Source organism: Leptonychotes weddellii, chromosome 6 (genome assembly GCF_054177405.1).
Source record: "Leptonychotes weddellii isolate Sample4059 chromosome 6, ASM5417740v2, whole genome shotgun sequence".
Taxonomy (NCBI): Eukaryota; Metazoa; Chordata; class Mammalia; order Carnivora; family Phocidae; genus Leptonychotes; species Leptonychotes weddellii.
Genome location: NC_138374.1, coordinates 102,633,011 through 102,651,777, shown reverse-complemented (window position 1 = coordinate 102,651,777; position 18,767 = coordinate 102,633,011). Strand labels below are relative to the sequence as shown.

At 40.4% G+C, this 18,767-nt stretch overlaps 1 long non-coding RNA gene across 2 annotated transcripts in view; it reads right to left on the bottom strand.

Moving 5' to 3' along the window:
• LOC145722058 (uncharacterized) overlaps positions 1-13,444 on the bottom strand; it is a 44,599-nt gene extending 31,155 nt beyond the window's left edge. For both annotated transcript variants that reach the window (XR_014146091.1, XR_014146092.1), the window contains exons 1-2: positions 13,352-13,444; positions 12,985-13,083 (exon numbers count right to left, since the gene is read on the bottom strand). This is a non-coding gene — a long non-coding RNA (uncharacterized LOC145722058). The remainder of the gene's footprint in view (positions 1-12,984; positions 13,084-13,351) is intronic.
• Between the last annotated feature and the right edge of the window lie 5,323 nt (positions 13,445-18,767).

The following is an 18,767-nucleotide window of genomic DNA, read 5'->3' as shown; positions in this document are numbered from 1 at the left end:
ATGTTAATCCCCATACATTACATCATTAGTTCTAGATGAAGTGTTCCATGATTCATTGTTTGTGCATAACACCCAGTGCTCCATGCAGAATGTGCCCTCCTCAATACCCACCACCAGGCTAACCCATCCTCCCACCCCCCTCCCCTCTAGAACCCTCAGTTTGTTTTTCAGAGTCCATTGTCTCTCATGGTTCGTCCACTCCTCCGATTTCCCCCACTTCATTCTTCCCCTCCCGCTACCTTCTTCTTCTTTTTTTTTTCTTAACATATATTACATTATTTGTTTCAGAGGTACAGATCTGAGATTCAACAGTCTTGCACAATTCACAGCGCTTACCAGAGCACATACCCTCCCCAGTGTCTATCACCCAGTCACCCCATCCCTCCCACCCCACCCCCCACTCCAACAACACTCAGTTTGTTTCCTGCGATTAAGAATTCCTCATATCAGTTATAAGGATAATACTTAAGTGATCATTTGTAGTCTGTATTATTTGCAAAAGCATGATAGTAAGCATTTTGTACTCTCATCCAATGTCCCTGAAATGAAAATTCATGCAATAAATATTCATAGATGTATACCAGAAAAAAATCTCTTTATCCAAACAGATGTATAGGTCTTTTTAAAATCTGGACTTTTTATTTTTATTTTTTAAGGATTTTATTTATTTATTTGAGAGAGAGAGAGAGAAAGAGAGAGCACAAGAGTGAGAGCACAAGTGGGGAGGAGGGAAGGGCAGAGGGAGAGGGAGAAGCAAGCTCCCTGCTGAGCAAGGAGCCTGATGTGAGGCTTGATCCTAGGACCCTGGGATTATGTCCTGAGCTGAAGGCAGACACTTAACTGACTGAGCCACCCAGGTGCCCCAAACTTATACCAGTTTTTATAGATAACTTTTTTGAATTGGCTTAGAAGGATTGGGGGGAAATATTTTTGTTCATTGATTCAAAATAATACATTTTAATGTTTTTCCAAAAGTGAAATAATAATAAAAAGAATTTAAAGGAAATTTTCCATGGAGACTGTACTTACTCTCCTTTCTTTCTCCTGTAACATGTGATGATCATAAATGAACTTAAAGAACTCTCCTATTCACAGGTGCTTGGTTTACTTAATTAACTTCTCTAATTGCCACTTCTACATTTTAAATTGTAATTTTCCTATTGTCCCTATAAGACAATGTTATGTCTTATAACATTGTGAACTAACATTTTTAATAGAAAGGTTATAAAAAATAAATATATAACAATCTAGAACATTGAACAGATTGTGGTAAGTCATTTTTTAGAGTTCTTCCCATAGAGGGGTGTAGAACTATCACAAGTCAGAGGCAGGGTTACCCTCCCTACATTGTCAAATTATGCAGGGAAACAAGAAGTGTTATGGAGAGGCATAGGGAATGCATAGGAATTTGATGCCATCTCTGCTCCAACAACTTCTAAATTTGTATCTCCTGCCCAGACTTCTCCCTAACTCCATCTTGTGTAGCCAACTACCTGGTCAATGTTCTCACATCTATCTAAATGACATCTCAAGGTTAATATGCCCCAAATGGAATCCTGATCTTTCCCACCAAGCCTCATGCTCCCATTGCCTTCCCCTCTCAATAAATAACAAGTCCCTTCTTCCAACTTCTCTGGCAAAGCACCTTGGGCCAGTCTTTGATTCTTCTTTTCTACCTGTATCTCACATCTTATCCACAGTAAGTATCATCAGCCACACCTACAAAATATGCTCTGGAACTGACCCTGTGCAATCAGTTTTACCACCTCTACCACTACCATGGTCCAAGCCATGTCATTTCCTACCTGGATTATTGAACTCATTTTCTAACTCGTCTACCTGCTTTTGTCCTGTTCTTTTCAGAATGGTCTCAATAATTCAAAGATCCTATTATAAAATATAGGTCAGATCTTGTCATTCCTCTGCTCCACTTCCCTGTTTCAAACTCTCCAAGAGTTTCCTTTCTGTCTGACTCAGAGTAAATGTCAGAGAGACTTTACAACAGTTCACAGCATTTCCATGATCTGGCTGCCCATCATCTCTCTGAGCTCATTTTCTCCTCTTTGTCTCCTTGTCTGTGTGTCCACTCCAGCCAGACTGGCCTCCTTGCTGTTCTCTGAACAGGGCCTTTGCACATGCTCTTCCTCCTATCTGGAATGTGTTGTCTAGGTACCATTATGTATCCTCATCCTGTTTCGGGCTTTACTCAATATTACTTTCTAATTGAGGATTTTACTGTCCAATATAACATTGCAGTCTCTCCCAGGACTTTTTGTCCTGCTTCACTGTTTTATTATTTTGTTCTCCTAAGCCTTTATCATCACTCACAAATCATGCTAGTTTCCTTGTGCTGCTGTAACAAAGAACCACAAACCAGCTATCTCAAAATAACAGATATTTACTCTCCCATAGTTCTGGAGGCTAGAAGTCCAAAGTCAAGGTGTCAGTAGGGTCAGTTCCCTCTGGAGGCTCTGAGGGAGAACCTGTGTATGCCTCTCTCCTAACTCCTGGTGGTTACCGGCAATCCTTGGTGTTCTCTGGCTTGAAGCTGCCTCACTCCAATCTCTGCCTTTGTCAACACATGGTGTTCTTCCTGTGTTCCTCCATTTCCAAATTTTCCTCTTCCTAGAAGGACATCATTCATATGGATTTATGGCCCACCCTAATCTTGTAAGATCTCATCTTATTTTGATTACATTCATAAAGACTATATTTCTAAATGAGGTCATTTTCACACGTTTCAGGGAGTCATAAATTTTAGGGGGAGGGACCCTATTCAACTCAGTACATTAATATATTTATCTTATTTGTTATCTATTTCTCTCAACAAGGTGTAAATTCATGAGAATTTTGCTCATCACTGCATCCCTCATGCATAGAATAATCTGAGGCACATAGTAGGACTTAGTAACATTTGTTAAATAAATAATACCCTTGGTGGCCAAGCTAGATTTCACTTGGATGGCAGATGTTCAGATACATTGCACCTGGCGATTACTGTATTATAAAAGTAGTCCATTTTTTTAAGAAGTGTAGCTTCTGGGCTAGGGATTCAATCATAATACTTTATTCTTTGATTTCCCCCCCAGATCTATTCATGGGGCTTGGACTTGCTTCCAACCACCTTTGAAACTATAAAATAGAAAATAATACCGGTTATAAAAAACTCTGAGATCCTGAATAAAAGTACCACATCCATGCAAGGACCATTCTTTTACGACTGTTCTAATGTGACTCGATGGTAGAGAGCACTAAAGAAACTTGATGTGCTTCTGCCTTCTCTAAATTCCCTGGATAATAGAAAATCAAATAAGGCAGTCCAAGAAAAATATTTCCAAACAAAGCAAATAAAAGCCCTAACATACTTTTGACGTCAAAGCAAAGCTCTACTCACATTTAATCTTAGTGTGTAAACTCTTGGGTACAGATGAATCAACAAGCAGCTAAGTTAACAGATAAAATATAAAGCCTCACATCTCAATATGAGCCTTCATATCCCACTCAAAGAACGTGACTCCAAGACATGCATTTTTCTTTCACCTAATGGAAATTACATTTGATTTGCAAAGGTTGAAATCATTGATTTTTTAAAAATTAAGTAATTGCTTTTTACTATTACTTGGTATTGTTAGTAGACTGGGATAAGCGGAACATGTTGGTACTGATGTCAATCTTACTCTATAGTGAGTTGATTATTTAGTTGCTGAGGTTGTGGTTCCTTTACCTGAGTGAGGTTTCTTGCCAGGCTTTTATATGTATGTATTTTTAAAAAAATCATAATCATAGTTGGAGTGGGATGATACCCTGCCAATGGGGTGCCCTGCTAGAGATTAAACTTTTTCTTCTTTGCTGAAAACTATTATGGGTTGAACTGTGTCTGCCCCCCTTGCCCCAAATTCATATGTTGAAATCCTAACCATCGGTAAGCCCAGAATGTGACCTTATTTGGAAATAGTGTCTTTGCAATGTAGTTGTTAAGACAAGTTCATTAGGGTGAGCCCTAAATTCAGTACGACAGGTGTCCTTATAAAAAGGGGAGATTTGGACACAAAGACATGTACACAGAGAGAAGGCCATGTGAAGATGAAGGCAGGGATGAGGGTGATGCTTCTACAAGCCAGGAAACACCAAAGATTGCCAGAAAACTAGTAGAATCTAGAAGAAATTCACAAAATAGATTCTCACAGTGCTCAGAAGGAACCAATCCTGATGACATCTCCAGAACTATGAGGCAATAAATATATAGAGTTTAAGGCATCCAGTCTCTTAAGACAGGCCTAGCAAACTAATACAGAGAAGTTGCCAGCTCTATCATGTGTTTGTGGAGATAGAATATCATTTTGGAATTGTGGAACATGGCTTCCTTTTGTAGGGTGCCTATAGGACACATAAACCTGATCGTCCTGGGAGAAGGGTGCACAAGACCTTTTGTACTTTGAAGTTAGAAACAAAAACCTGCCCCATCCCTAGGGTGTTGGTCCATGGGGAGAATTCTCTGGGGTTCCAGGTTTTTTTGTGATGTTTGGTGCTGGAATCAGTTCTGACCTTGTGCTTTGGGGCCTGGCGTGTGCATGAGAAGAGATGTGTGAAATCAGAGAGTGAATCATAGAGAATGGGAAGACCTTGGACTCAAGACCACCAGGGTATAAAGGTCTTGAGACTGTGCCCCTGAGCAATTAACTTTCTTGGCAGAATCACTATGAAAATACTCCTTCCCAAGTACTGTGCTAGGGACTTGATCTTTGAGGACAGTTTTAGTGGTGCAGGCAATGCTTCCCCTCCCAGAAAGCCATGGCTTCTTCAAGACAGTCTGATTTGACACTCCTCCAAAGCAGCCTCATGTCTCCTGCTGGTAAAACTCCACTGTCTTCACATTTCTGACCTGCCTTGCTCCCCAGCATCCCCGGTCCACAGCAGGCCAAATTCAGAAATCAAACTTTCATCTCTCACCCAATTCAACATTTTTTCCTTCCCCCAGCTTGGTGTAACACACAGCTCTGCACCCTGCAGTGGGAAAGAAGCTAATGGTTTGTTCTTTTACTCTCCCCCCTTCACCTTCTTCTTCACCCTCCAGAGTCAATGTTTGAAGGGAGAGAAAACAGAATAAAAAGGAATGAAGGTCTTTTTCTTTAGCAACTCTTGCTCTTTGTTCTTATAGTTTCTTGGCTGTTAAATGTCAGGTGTCCAACTGCAAATTCTTTCCTCATGAGGCTCTTCTTGTGGGTTCTTCAAGATCTCCCTGAGGGAATTTATGCACTGTACCATTCCCTGGCCTTGGTGATGTTCTTTCCTGTAGGCCTCAGTATGCTCCCAGATCTTGTGCTCTGGAAAGACGTGCAAGTCTACGCAAGTTCTTTCTGCTGGAAATTCCTTGTGCTGTGTTATGGGCTGAACTGTGTCTTCCCAAAATTCATGTGTTGAAGTCTTAACCCTGAGTACCTCAGCATGTGACTGTATTTGGAAATTAGATCTTTTAAGAGGTAATTAGGTTAAAATGAGGTCATTAAGGTGGGCTCCAATCCAGTATGACTGGTGTCCTTATAAGAAGAGGAAATTAGGACATAAGCATGCACACAGGAGAAGTGATGTGAAGACATAGGGAGAAGATGGTTATCTACAAGGTAAGGAGACAGGCCTCAGAAGAAATCAACCCCATCAACACCTTGGCACTGGACTTCAAACCTCCAGAATTGTGAGAAAATAAATTTCTGCTGATTAAGCCACCCAGTCTGTGGTACTTTGTTATGATGGCCCTAGCAAAGTAATACACCCTGGAAAGCACTTGGGTGGGGCCCTTTCAATATGGCACAGCCTGGCTGCCTTTGTTGTGTCCATTTGGCAGACAGGAAGACTTATGCCTCCTTTTCTTTCCAAATTCCTCTATTTCCACGCCCTGAAATATCAGACAACTACATGCAACTCCTCTCTTCAGAATTCTTTAGTTCAGTAAACATGCAGCTAGGGGTGTGAGGTCAGGTTCTTCTTTTACAAGCCCCGAAGCTCTCTTGAGGTCCTCCTCACCCAGCTGAGAAATGGAGTCAAAAAGACCTACAGTAGGGGAAGAGGACATACCACAGTACTCTCTCTTCTGTGAGTTTCCTGCAAGTCCATTCATTCATTTTCATTCCTCCATCTTCTTCTCTTCATTCATTCCATTGGCAAATATTTGTTGAGTGCCAGACCCTATTTTAGACACAGGAGTGAACAAAACAAGTTTCCTGATCCCCTGTATTCCAGACATGAAGAAAGATCCCATTAACAAATCAGCAAAACATATGTCAGATGACATTAAGTACTAAGAATAATAAAACAGAATATGAGAGGGGTCGGTAGTTCTGTTTTATATAAGATGATTTTATAAGAGGAAATGCCTCTCTGACACAAGAACATTTATGTGCCAACTTGTGGGAATTGGGAGCAAGGCAGTGAGGTTATTTGAGGGAAGAACTAACCAGGCAGAAGGAGTAGTAAGTGCAAAGATCCAGAAGTGAGAGCATGCATGGTTTGTTCACGGAAGAGGAAGAATAGCAGTATGTCTGCTGCACAGTGATCAAGGGGGAAAATTTGTAGTAGAGGAATTCCAAAAGGTGGGGCAGTTGCAGATCAGGAAAGGGTTTATGAACAATAGGAAGGACTTTTGATTTTACTCTGAGAGAGCTGGGAAGCACTGAATTATTTGGAGTACAGGAGTGACATGATCTCATGAATTTTAATGAGGATCACTCTGGCCCCAGATGAAGAATTGACCATACAGAGGTGGAAGAAGGGAAATCAGTGTGATAACTCAAGGTCCATTCTTTCCTTCTTACTTAGAAATTTCCAATTTCGGGCGCCTGGATGGCTCAATCAGTTGAGCGTCTGCCTTCGGCTCCGGTCATGATCCCAGAGTCCTGGGATTGAGTCTGCTTCTCCCTCTGCCCCTCACCACACTTGTGCTCTCTCAAATAAATAAATAAATAAATAATCTTTAAAAAAAAAAAGAAAGAAATTCCTAATTTCTCTGTGGTAACGCACTCATATTTAAAACAAAAAACTACATTTCTTAACCTTCCTTGCACATAGGGGAGGTCTTGTGACTAGTTCTGGCCAATGACAGGCAATCAAAAGTTGTTGGGTGGGGCTTCCAGCAATGCCACTTAAAAAGGGTGCCACCTCAGGGAGCCTGGGTGGCACAGATGGTTATGTGTCCAACTCTTGGTTTTAGCTCAGGTCGGGATCTCAGGGTCATGAGATCAAACCTCAAGTCGGGCTTCACTCTCAAGACTTTCTCTCCCTCTAACCCTTGCCCCCCCCACAAATAAATAATAAAGAAATCTTTAAAAAAAAGGGAGTCACTTCTGCTAGCATATGTTTTTTGCCTGGTGTCTTTCCATTCTTCTTGCCTAAAGGATGGATATGATGGTTGGAACTGAAGGAGTCATCATTGAGGAAATAAAATTTAAAAGCACGATGATGGGGTGCCTGGGTGGTTCAGTCAGTTGAGTGTCAACCTCTTGGTTTTGGCTTGGGTGATGATCTCAGGATTGTGGGATTGAGCCCCTCGTGGGGCTCTGAGCTCAGTGGGGAGTCTGCTTCCCTCTCTCTGTGCCCTTCCTCATGCTTGGGCACCCTCTCTCTTAAATCAATCAATCAATCAATCTTTTTTTTTTTAAAGCACAATGATAAACCTCACACATATCAGAATGGCTAAAATTTAAGAAAAATGATAGTACTAAGTACTGGTGAGGATGTGGAGTAGCTGGAACTGTCTTGGATTACAGGTGGGAATGTAAAATATACAACTCCACTGAAAACCTTAAATGTTTTTTAGAAATTTTAACATACCCTTACTGTAAGATCTAGCTATCTCATTCCTAAGTATTTACCCAAAAGATATAGAAAATTAAGCCCATATAAAAATCTGTACACAAATGTTTATACAAGTTTTATATGTAATCTCCAAAAACTGGAAACCACCCACATGTCCTCTAGTGGGAAAATGGATAAACACATTGTGGTATGTCCATATAATGCAATTTTACTCAACAACAAAGAATGAACTATTGATACATGCAACTACTTGAATGAATTTCAAATGGATTTTGCTTAGTGAAGGAGCCAAACCCAGAGTTACATACTGCATGATTTCACTTATATGACATTCTAGAAAAGGCAAAACTGTGGGGATGGAAAAGCGAAGAGTGGGGATGACAGGGGGAGTGTGTTGATTACAAAAGGGCAGCATGAGAAAATTTGGGAGGAGGGCAATGGAACTTTGTGTATCATAACTGTGGTGGACACATACCTCTATGCATTTGTCAGAACCCATAGAATCAATTGTACATCACAAGGAGTAAATTTTACAGTAAGCAAATTAGGAAATACACATTTTTAAAAATTTAAATTCAATTAGCCAACATACAGTACATCATTAGCTTCAGATGTAGTGTTCAATGATTCATCAGTTGTGTGTAACATGCAGTGCTACAGCCTTTTTTTTTATTAGAAACAAACCAGTCAGTATAAATCTACCCCTTCTATTAGGAAAACAACCTGAAGTGGGAAAATAAAATCGTCTTGATTCCTGAACTCAGTGCTATGGTTCAAATAATAGATAACTTAATTCCCCTTCATGGATACATAGTCTGGTTCCCATTTTCAAAAGAAGTATTTTGTGTTAAGAAGGCAACACAACCAACAGAATAGTCTGAGCAACTGAGTTTGGGTAGGTTTTTTCCATCTTACTATCTATCCCGCAAAATGTTTGGAGAGGGTCAGAACTGACAGAAAGATAAGCCATATGTTTAGCTTCTTTTCTTTCTGGTACATAAATGTTAATATACCAGATGAATTTCACCATAACAGTTGTTGTGGGGATAACATAGGGATAAAACAACACAACTTTCCCCCCAAGAAATATCTCTCAACTGAGATACACAATTTAAAAAGTTTTTATATGTAAATGATTCAGAAATACTGGGTTATTTTTGTTATTAGAAATGAAATGATTTGGAAGGAATATTTGATGCCGAGGAGCAATCTAACAAGGCAGCTGAAATCTTACAGAAGGACGAAGAATGGCAGCATCTGAACTAAATAAAGCTGCAGTCTGCTTCATCACCAGATGGAGAGCCCTACAAGTCTCTTTCCCTGTCACCAATTACTCCCCATCAGTTTTCTTTCCAGGGACATGCTAAGAAAGTTCTACACGTGAAGACACAGAGAATCTGCAAGTAATTCCCTTCCTTGCCCTAAGCTGGTTCTGGGTCACTTTCCGGGAGAGAGGTGAGACCCGCTCTGGTTTAACTAGCAGGGAATACCAAAAGTGAACAACACTCAGCACACTCTGTGCCTCTAGTTGGTGCAGATTTTATAGGGAAAAAAGGAGATCTATTTGGGGAGGAGGATGAAGTGGGGCTAAATCATTGTGTTTTCACTGAAAGAGATTTCTTTAGTCAGAGGCTAATAGGGACACTGTGTTTGATCCTCTTAGATGAGCCTGTAAAATTTGTGATGATGCCCTCATGCAGAAATGATTCCATGGTATCCAAAGTCAGCGTACAAAAGGCAATGCTGGACTAGTTGTCCCAAACTAGAGATTAAGGAGGCACAGGGAAAGTAAATGTCAAGGAGGGCCCCGAAGCCCCCCTTGGTTTTTCTCAAGGCAGTGGGAGCCCCCATCTAATGGCATCTGGACTTTTTACTAGGCTAGTAATTGGTTCAATATTCTATTTTTAAAGCAATTCCTTGGCCTGCCCAGCAATAATGGCATCCTGGTCCCCAACAGTCATCTTTTCCAGCTGTGCGAGTGTAGTGTTTTCCAGCAGGGTGGGGTTGAGGGAAAAAGAAGGTAAGACGGGCCAAGCAATGAAAAACCTCCCCTCCAGTGTTTATGGCTGGGTCCAAAATCCTTCCTTAGTGACCTGAAATACACCTGACACATAGGCCAGGACAAGAAAATAGACTCAAGCCGAACTAATCCAGTGATATTCGCTAAGTTGTCATTCCACAAAGGAATAGTTTCCACAGGTCATTAGTAAAGATAAAATGGGAAATTTGTACAGAAAAGAAAAGAGAAAGTGTGGGCCTTATACGGAGAGATCTTTCCTTGTCCCCAACATCCACCCCCATGCTCCAACCTTCCTTGAAGCTACTGCACTTTTTTCCATCTCCATTATGTCATGGGCCCATTTCCCACTTCTCAAAGAGACTCCTGTGGCACCTCTTGACCCTAATCTCTTGCTTCTATTCCAGTTTGTTTCCACAGTGCAGCCAGAGTGACCTTATAATTAACACACCAGATTTTGTCACTCCTTTCTTAAGACATCCAGCGCTTTCTTTTACATTTAGAATGAACCCCAACATTCTTGTCATGGCTGATGAGGCCTTGAACTCACAGAGCTTCTACCTACACCTCTGCACTCAATGTAAAACATCTGCCTACTCGCTCATGACATTCCTGGACAACCTTGTGTCCTCCACCTGCAAAACCCTTCCCCCCTTCCCAGTCTTTGCACTTGCTGTTCCATCTACCTGGAATGATCTTTCTCCAGTTCTGTGCATGGCTGGTCCCATTCTGTGATAGAAGCTCAAGCTTACCTGACCACTCCGTCCTAAATGGCCATCCCCAGGTACTCCCTACTCCTCATCCCCATTTGTTTTCTTTATAGCACTTCCCAGAATGTGTACTTATTTGTTTATTTAGTATCTTCTCCACAAGAATGCATACACTAATAGGCAGATAACTTGTCTTGCTCACAGCTCCCTTCTGGTGCCTAACGCAGCCTAGAACATTGAAAGGAGCTTCTAAAATATTTGTTGAATGACTCAGTATATATTAGTGGAATGAATGAATAAATGAATGAATGAGTGAATGCCTAGAAGGAACTTCTAGTTTCCTGATTTTTTGTTTGTCATCTGAGAAAGTTATTGTTGGTGGCTTAGCTATAATTCTCAGTTAGCTTTTTTGGGTCATTACCTGAAAAATGAAAAAATTTCCAGGATGGAATATGAAATTGAAAACACTAAAGTGTCTCGGATCAGACGAAGTTAACAATTTTAACTAGTGAAGAACGTCTCTCAAGGGATGTAAAAGTTCCTCACCAATACCAACTGATTAACGTCCAGTTGTCCAAGGTGTCAGGTTAAAGACAGGGTCACAGGTCAAGGGAAGGCAGGGAGTCACTTACAGAACTGAGGCACAAGCTATCAGTCCCCTCTGCTGACAGGGCTTAGGTAGTGTGGGGCTGAACAGCAAGCGCATAAGCAAAAATCCAAAGCATAGGGCAGAGGGCAGCTTGGGGCTCCTTTTGCTTCTACCATCTTCCTTCTGGATCTGACGCTCCTTTTCTGAACCTTCTGGGTCCTGCTGCCTGCATACAGGGTGAACTTGTGAATAGGACTATCCAACTGGCTCTTCAAACATGCCCTCTCCCCATCTTGGAGCTGAAGCAGGAAACCTAGACTTCATCCTTAGTTCGTTCTTTACTCTCCCGCAGGCCCAATCTAATCGGTGCCATAATGTGTTAAGCTTGTTTCCTAAATGGCTCTTGACACTTCCACTGTCACACCCTCATCTGCATCACCAGAGTCGCTGTCTGCACAACTTCAGCAGCACTCTAAAGCTGTGAAGCCTTGCATTAAACTTTCCTCAAATGCATCCTTCACATCAAAGCCAGTGATGTTCAAAGACACAAATCAGAACATGTTTCTCCTCTGCTGATATTCCTTGATAATATCTCTTGGTGCTTGGGTAAGTATTTACCTGACTTACAAAACCTGTAGGAATTTGCCCTTTTCTCCCCCACTTCTTTCAAATCATTTCCTCTTATTCCCAGCTGACATATTCTAAATTCTAAGACAGTGGTGTACTTTCAGTACATCAGACACCAGGGACTCCTTTTCCATAGGACCTCAGGAAGCCCCCTAGCTGGGGATACTCTTTCTCCCTCTCTTCACCTGGCTGGCTCCTATCCATGCTTTAGGTTGGCCAAAGTGGTGTTGCTTCCAGGAAGTCTTCCCTATTCTCCCAGCCTAGATTGGGAGCTCCTGCTAGATCCTCCTAAGGCACATCTTACTTTCTCTATCATAACTGTCATCCCTACTGGTTGCAAAATCTCTCAGGGAAGAGACACTTCCTAGTTGGTTCACCATTCCTAAGACCTGGCACAGTGCCTGGCACATAATAGGTGCTTGATAAAAGTATGTTGACAAATGAATATCCCTGGATTCTCCTCCAATGCATTCAGTAGTAGTTTTTGGGAGACCCTGTTTCTCTGTGCTGTCCAACCTGGTGCCCCCTGTTTGCTTTACTCTATTCATACTGTGCCCCCAGACTCTAGCTCCTCTGGCATCTGCCCCATCTCAGTAGCCAGGTTCAGTTTTAGGTCAGCTTTTCTTAGCATGCCCTGTTCCACTCATCCCCACCCAGTTATTGCATTAGATATGGCAACAGTGGGGGAGAAAATAGACTTTTGAAATACTTGTTGATTATAAAAAAGCTGGACCACAAAGATGAAGTGCTTGCCTCAGGTAGCCATTTTTATAATGAAGAGGTCTTAGGCTATGGGTAGTCCACGTGTCAGGAACTTTGCCAAATTCTTAATTTCTAAATACAATAACTCCATAACAAATGAAACAGTAGATAATTAAATTATCTGGGATGAAGTGTGATGTTCATGTGTCTCAAAAGGTGATCAAAGTGCTCCATCACTCCTCCGCCTCATTTTCTCTGGAGGGCTTTGAGTTTAGGTGTGACGTCTGCCTCACTTTGGGGATGGGAGTGAAAATCCTGAAGGTCCACTTAGATCTCAGCAGCCTGATCCCATCATGAGAACCTCCTTTCCACTCTCTTCCCCTCATTCTTCTCCTTGACTTACAATTTGACACTTAACCATGAAACATCAAGAAAAGTCACTAAAATTGGATTTTTTGAGTCAAAATGTCTAAAATAACAAGATTCAGAGAGAAAGGAGACTATAGTAATAATCTTGACCCCTTTCCTACCTCCTTTGGCTCTTCTTTGTCATTCTCTGCTCAACATTGCCATAGGAACCGCTGATTCCTTTCTTGTCAGGGTGATTATACCTTTTCAGATTTTGACACCTGGAAGATACAAGCGAAAGTAACCCAGAGTCTTTCATTCCAAATTCCCCTCCCACATTGGTACTGCTTATGCAAATTGGAGAAAATGGGCTTTGTTATGTTTTATTTTGTATTCTGCTAACAAATACAGTGCATCTGTTAGGTGCTTGTGTGACGGAAGAACACTGGTTACCCAGACATATGGGGAAGCATCAAATTTTCTTGGTTTTATGATATTACTTTAACTATCTGCTTGACAGATACAGTAACCATTACAGACTGGAAATACCTTTGTCAGACAGCAATTTCCTGTGATGGGCAGCCTCACAATCCTGCATGATATATTGGGTTGACAGCTTGCAGGGAGATCCAGGAAAAAAAAATAACTGTGAAAGGGAAAAGCTTATTTTAGCCAACAGACTTGGAAATTTCACAGATGTTATAGGATTCTTTTAAAGCTACGCATGATTTCTCCTCATCAGCTGCTAATTAAGGACATTAATTGATCTATTTGTTTGATACTGGAAACATAAGGCTTAGTTCAGCATGAGTTATAATTTATCATGGTTTTAGTATCTTTTGAGTAATTCAAAATTATGCTTTGCAATAAGTGATTTATGAGGAGTTTATAAGTATTCTTATTTAATAATCAGCATTTTTTATGTATTATTTTCTGGCATTATGTACCTCTGGAGACTATTAAAGTTTATTACTCAGTGTTCATTTTAATAAGAACCTTCTGACATTCCCCAAGGGCCTGAGAAAAACTATCCATGAGTTTCTGCCCAATATCGAGCGTGACTCTGGTTGTAAGGCAATCCTCTTCATCAATACTTTTAAAGGAGAAATCAGTGGATGGTCCAAATTTCGGTTTTTATGTAATGGCTGATGCTGGAGCTTCCTAGTCATTTTTACTTCATGACTCATTTGCAGACTTCCAAATTTGCAGCTGCAACCCTGGCATGCAGTGAATGGGTGCACATCTGGAAAACAGCAGTGCTGATAGTTGCTGAGAAGACTTACACTGGATGCCACATAATCTCATGCACCTGAAGTTGGCTGGGTCTTGAGTTCTGACTCTGGAAGGAGAAAGGAGGAATGTGGATTTGTGGGGACATTGAGGAAGGGTACTAGACTGTTGGACCTGCATTGTTCTGAAGCATTTTGATGGAAAAAAATTGTCTGAGCTTCAGACAAAATGTCAAGCTTGCTTCCCAGACAGAGAGAAAGAGAGACCGACAGAGCCCCTCCCCAAGCCCTCCCTCCTTACACACACATGAAACTATTACATGAACCAGTTGAGGTACTGGGGACTCAACATTTGAGAACTGGAATTAGGCTTTTCTTCTCTTCTGTTTAGTATGTTCGTTGTTTTTCGTACACTACATATAATACAAACTGCCTTACTTACGCTGAATTTGGTCTGACATCTACTGGCTATCACGACTGCTTGCCAGCCAGTAGCTCAATGTTGGCTGTACTTCTGTCATTATTTAAGTAAATATCTTATGGGATTTCATTCTTAATATTTAAACATGAATGGAAAACAGGAAAACCAAGTGTTTGACGCTTTGATGAAGTGTTGACACTAGTGATGAAACTATTAAAATGAAGACTGTGGCCCCCAGAGCATTTCATTTTTTAGCTTCTACTGGATACTCATCAGACCTAAGAGTTGACTGTGGTATTCAGTTGTAAGGGAAGATAGAAAAATAAAGAATAAGTTGGGAATATGTCATTGAAGGTGATCTAAAAACCAAAGTGTGATTAGGAATTTAACTTTATTTTTTTAGCTTTTTTGGAATAGACCTTCTTCTTGTAATATGTAAGGCTGTCGTTCAACTTTTCAGTATTTGATTTTAGTGTGTGTTCTTAGGAATTCATCATGTGTAAAAATAGAAACTTGTCTCACTACTCCATCATTTTACTGCCTTTCCACAAATAGGTGCTGTTAGGTTCAGAAGGTGTCTTTGTCCCCTAATATACTAATACAGCTACTTATCATTATATTTGTTAAAATCCATGCATCAATCTTGCCAATTTTCAAAACTATAAACACTTATTTTTAATACTTTGTTTAATATTTGTGGTAACAATTATGATTTTTATTCTTTTTTATGTGTCTACCTTTAAATAGATAGGGGAATTCTTCCCAGGGACACAACCTATTAGAATTATTTCAAGCAACTATAAACTACTCTGAGGCTTTAAAACAAAAAGGAAATAAACAATAAACCCTCTGGATATTACTAACATTATTTTAAAACATTCATTTTCTAAAAATTTTTGCTTTGATGACCTTTAAAGGCATAGGCAGGAAATGGAAACAGGTAGGTAGGGGTTGATTATTCCTATAGGACTAAGTCCTCAGAAGTAAACTGAAATTAAATTGTTACTAGCTTTCTTTAAAAAAAGGACAACAGTCTACATTTTACTGGGAATTCTGAGAAACAGGGTCCAGGTATGTATTTGCCACGAATAAAATTGCACTTGAAATCATGCAACTTTGATGATTCAAAACACTTCACTTGGTGGCTTCCATTGGACTTTTCCAAGCAGAAGAGAGCATGGTATAACACAGGTTCGGGATGCAAGTAGATCTGGGTTTGAATTGAAGCTGTTCCTCACTCCATTAACATGGACACTCTGGGTATCTTTCTCCTTGTCTACAAAAGGAGGGCATTGCCTCTCTCAAAGTGTTAGTGCTAGTCTTATATCAGATAACATTTGTAAAGTGTCCAGTAGAGCGTTTGGTACATGGTAGACGCTAAGTGATTGCATTGTGGCAATCATTCATTGTCCTTGGATTGGGAAGTCTGACTGTGGAAAGCTGAATAATGGCACCTCAAAAATATCCACATCCGAATTCCTGAAAACTGGGAATATGTTATGTTACATGGCAGAAGGGACTTTGCAGATACGATTAATTAAGAATCTAGAGGTGGGGAGATTATCCTGGATGATATGGGTGGGTGCAATGAGCTCACAGAGCTCTTGTAAGAGGAACGTGGGAGGGTTAGATTCAGAAAAGTCAATGTGACAAAAGAAACACACATACAGAGGTTGGAAGAGGTTATTGCTGGCTTTGAAGGTGGAGGATGGGGCCATAAGTAAGGAATGCAGGTAGACTCTAGAAGCTGGAAAAGGTAAGGAAGCAGATTCTTTGCTAGAGCCTCCACAAGATGTGCAGCCCTGCTGACATCTTGATTTCTGCCCAGTAAAACCGATTTTAAACTTCTATTCCTCGCATGGTAAGATAATAAATTTGTGTTGTTTTAAGCCACTAAATTTGTAGTGATTTGTTACAGCAGCAATAGGAAATGAATACACTGATTATTATTATTTTGGTATCACATGAAGAGAAAAGGTGACCCTTATCTCCACAGTCCTATAGAATGAACAACATTTGTTGTAAACCAGAGCATGGTAATTCTATTGCCCTTTGATGCTACTGGCTTAAGAGTGAGCATGTGACCCAGTTCCATTCAGTGAATCATGAAAGGAAGACTGCTGGGTGGGGAGACTTTCTGGGAAGGCTTTTGCTTCCTAATAAAAAGAGCTGTTGAGATGAGAAATCTTGCCCCTCCCTGACTGCCTTGATCAAAGTTAAAGGAGGATGTAATGCTTGGAGCTGCTCTGAAAGACTGTTAATCATGATGGTCAAATCTGTGATAATAGGAGACTGAAAAGTGTGGTCGGAAGGACTGAGCAGATAACAACTAATGGCTGCTTGAGGTGAAAAGAAGCTCAGTATATTTCCATCACTGAAGCATCAAACAAGAGCAAGGAGTTTGCAGTTCAAGCAAATTTAGTTTTCTGTAGGGAGTTTGTGGTTGATTCAGGAACATTAGATCATGAACTCAAGATGTTCTGTCAGAAAACAAGCATCAAACAATACACTGGTATGATTGTTCCAACGTAAGTCTGAAAATCATACAAAACCTTTTTTTTAAACCTATTTCTTCCACTGAGCTTTTCATAAAAGGACAAACTAATCAAATCCCTTGTACTAAATTTGACCAAGACAGACTTGCTATAGAGAAGCATTCCATATAACATGAATATTTCTGGACACTTCTATAATGATTTTTTCTCTTTGAAGAACTTACTCCTGTTTTTCCTGTCATGATGAATGGAAACCCACTTATCTTTTCAGCTACCTATCTTGGAAACTGGGCCTTTGCCTGCCCTCTACTCACTTTTCTCATTACACATCTACTTGCTGCCTTTGCTGTTAACTGCACCTGTGTCCTCCTCTGTTTCTATCTTGGTCTGACCTCTCATCATTGCCTGCCGGCTTACTGCAGTGATCTTCCAACCTGTCCCCTATGTCTCCCCTTTTAACCACTCCAGGCCCCAAACTTCAGGCAAATGATCTTTTCAAAATGCAAAGCTGATCACACCAACCCTTGCCTCCAGTCAACCAATACTTCCCTATCACTTATGGGGTGAAGTCCAAACCTCTTAGCATCACTACTAAATAAATCCTTCCAAAGTGTGGCTCTTAATTGGGTCTCTGGCTATGACTTTCCTTCCTAGCATCTTCATATCTAGTCCATCAGAACGACCTTCAGATCCGTGGTGGGGCCAGGTCCTTCCCTGCCTCCTGCCTTTTATCACGCTGCCTCCTGTGCAGGAATAGAAACCCTTCACCTCTCCGTACACTCAGGTCAAGTATCACTACTTCTGTAATGCTCTCCTGACCCTCTTTTCAGTACTCAGAGGGATTGGCTATTTCCTCCTTGGTGCATACACCCTGCCCCACCTTATTTTTTTTATCTGTCTCTGTGTTTCCTTCTTAGGGTGTGTCATATTCTTTACAGGCTTAGAAATTGTTCTCCCAGATGAACCATGAGAGACTATGGACTCTGAGAAACAAACTGAGGGTTCTAGAGGGGAGGGGGGTTGGGGGATGGGTTAGCCTGGTGATGGGTATTAAGGAGGGCAGATATTGAATGGAGCACTGGGTGTTATATGCAAACAATGAATCATGGAACACTACATCAAAAACTAATGATGTAATGTATGGTGATTAACATAACATAATAAAATTAAATTAAAAAGAAAAGAAAAAAAAAGAAATTGTTCTCCCCCTGTTAAGTAGTGAACCTCTGGAGATAGGAACCATTCCTAAGTTGTCAGCCTTTCGCTGGAACTTAATACAATGCCTGATACGTAGAGGGCACTCAATTGCAGAGATGTATAGATAGATGGATGGATACATAGATAGATAGATAGGTTAGTGTTGGTGAGATATTAGAAAGTTAGATGTTTCATAATTGATGTTATTATAGAGCTAAAGGAAACCTACATATTCTTTAATGTCACCCTTTCATTTTGTAGTTCTAGACTCCACTGTCTAAATCTTCTATTAAATACTTGAAATGTAACTTTTCTGAATTGAGACATACTGTAAATGTAAAAAATACAACAAATTTAAAAAAAGAGTGTATATCTCATTAATAATTTTTATACTGATTACATTTTTATAATGATGATATTTTAAATACATTGGAGTAAATTAAAATGCATTTCACCTATTTGTTTTTACATATATGGCTACCAGAAAATTTGGAATTTCTTATGCAGTTCATCTTTGAGGCTCACTTTTTACTTCTTTTTCTTTTTGGCTTAAACAATAGACATTTATTTCTCATAGTTGTGGAGGCTGGAAATCTGAGATCAAGGTGTCAACATGGTTGAGT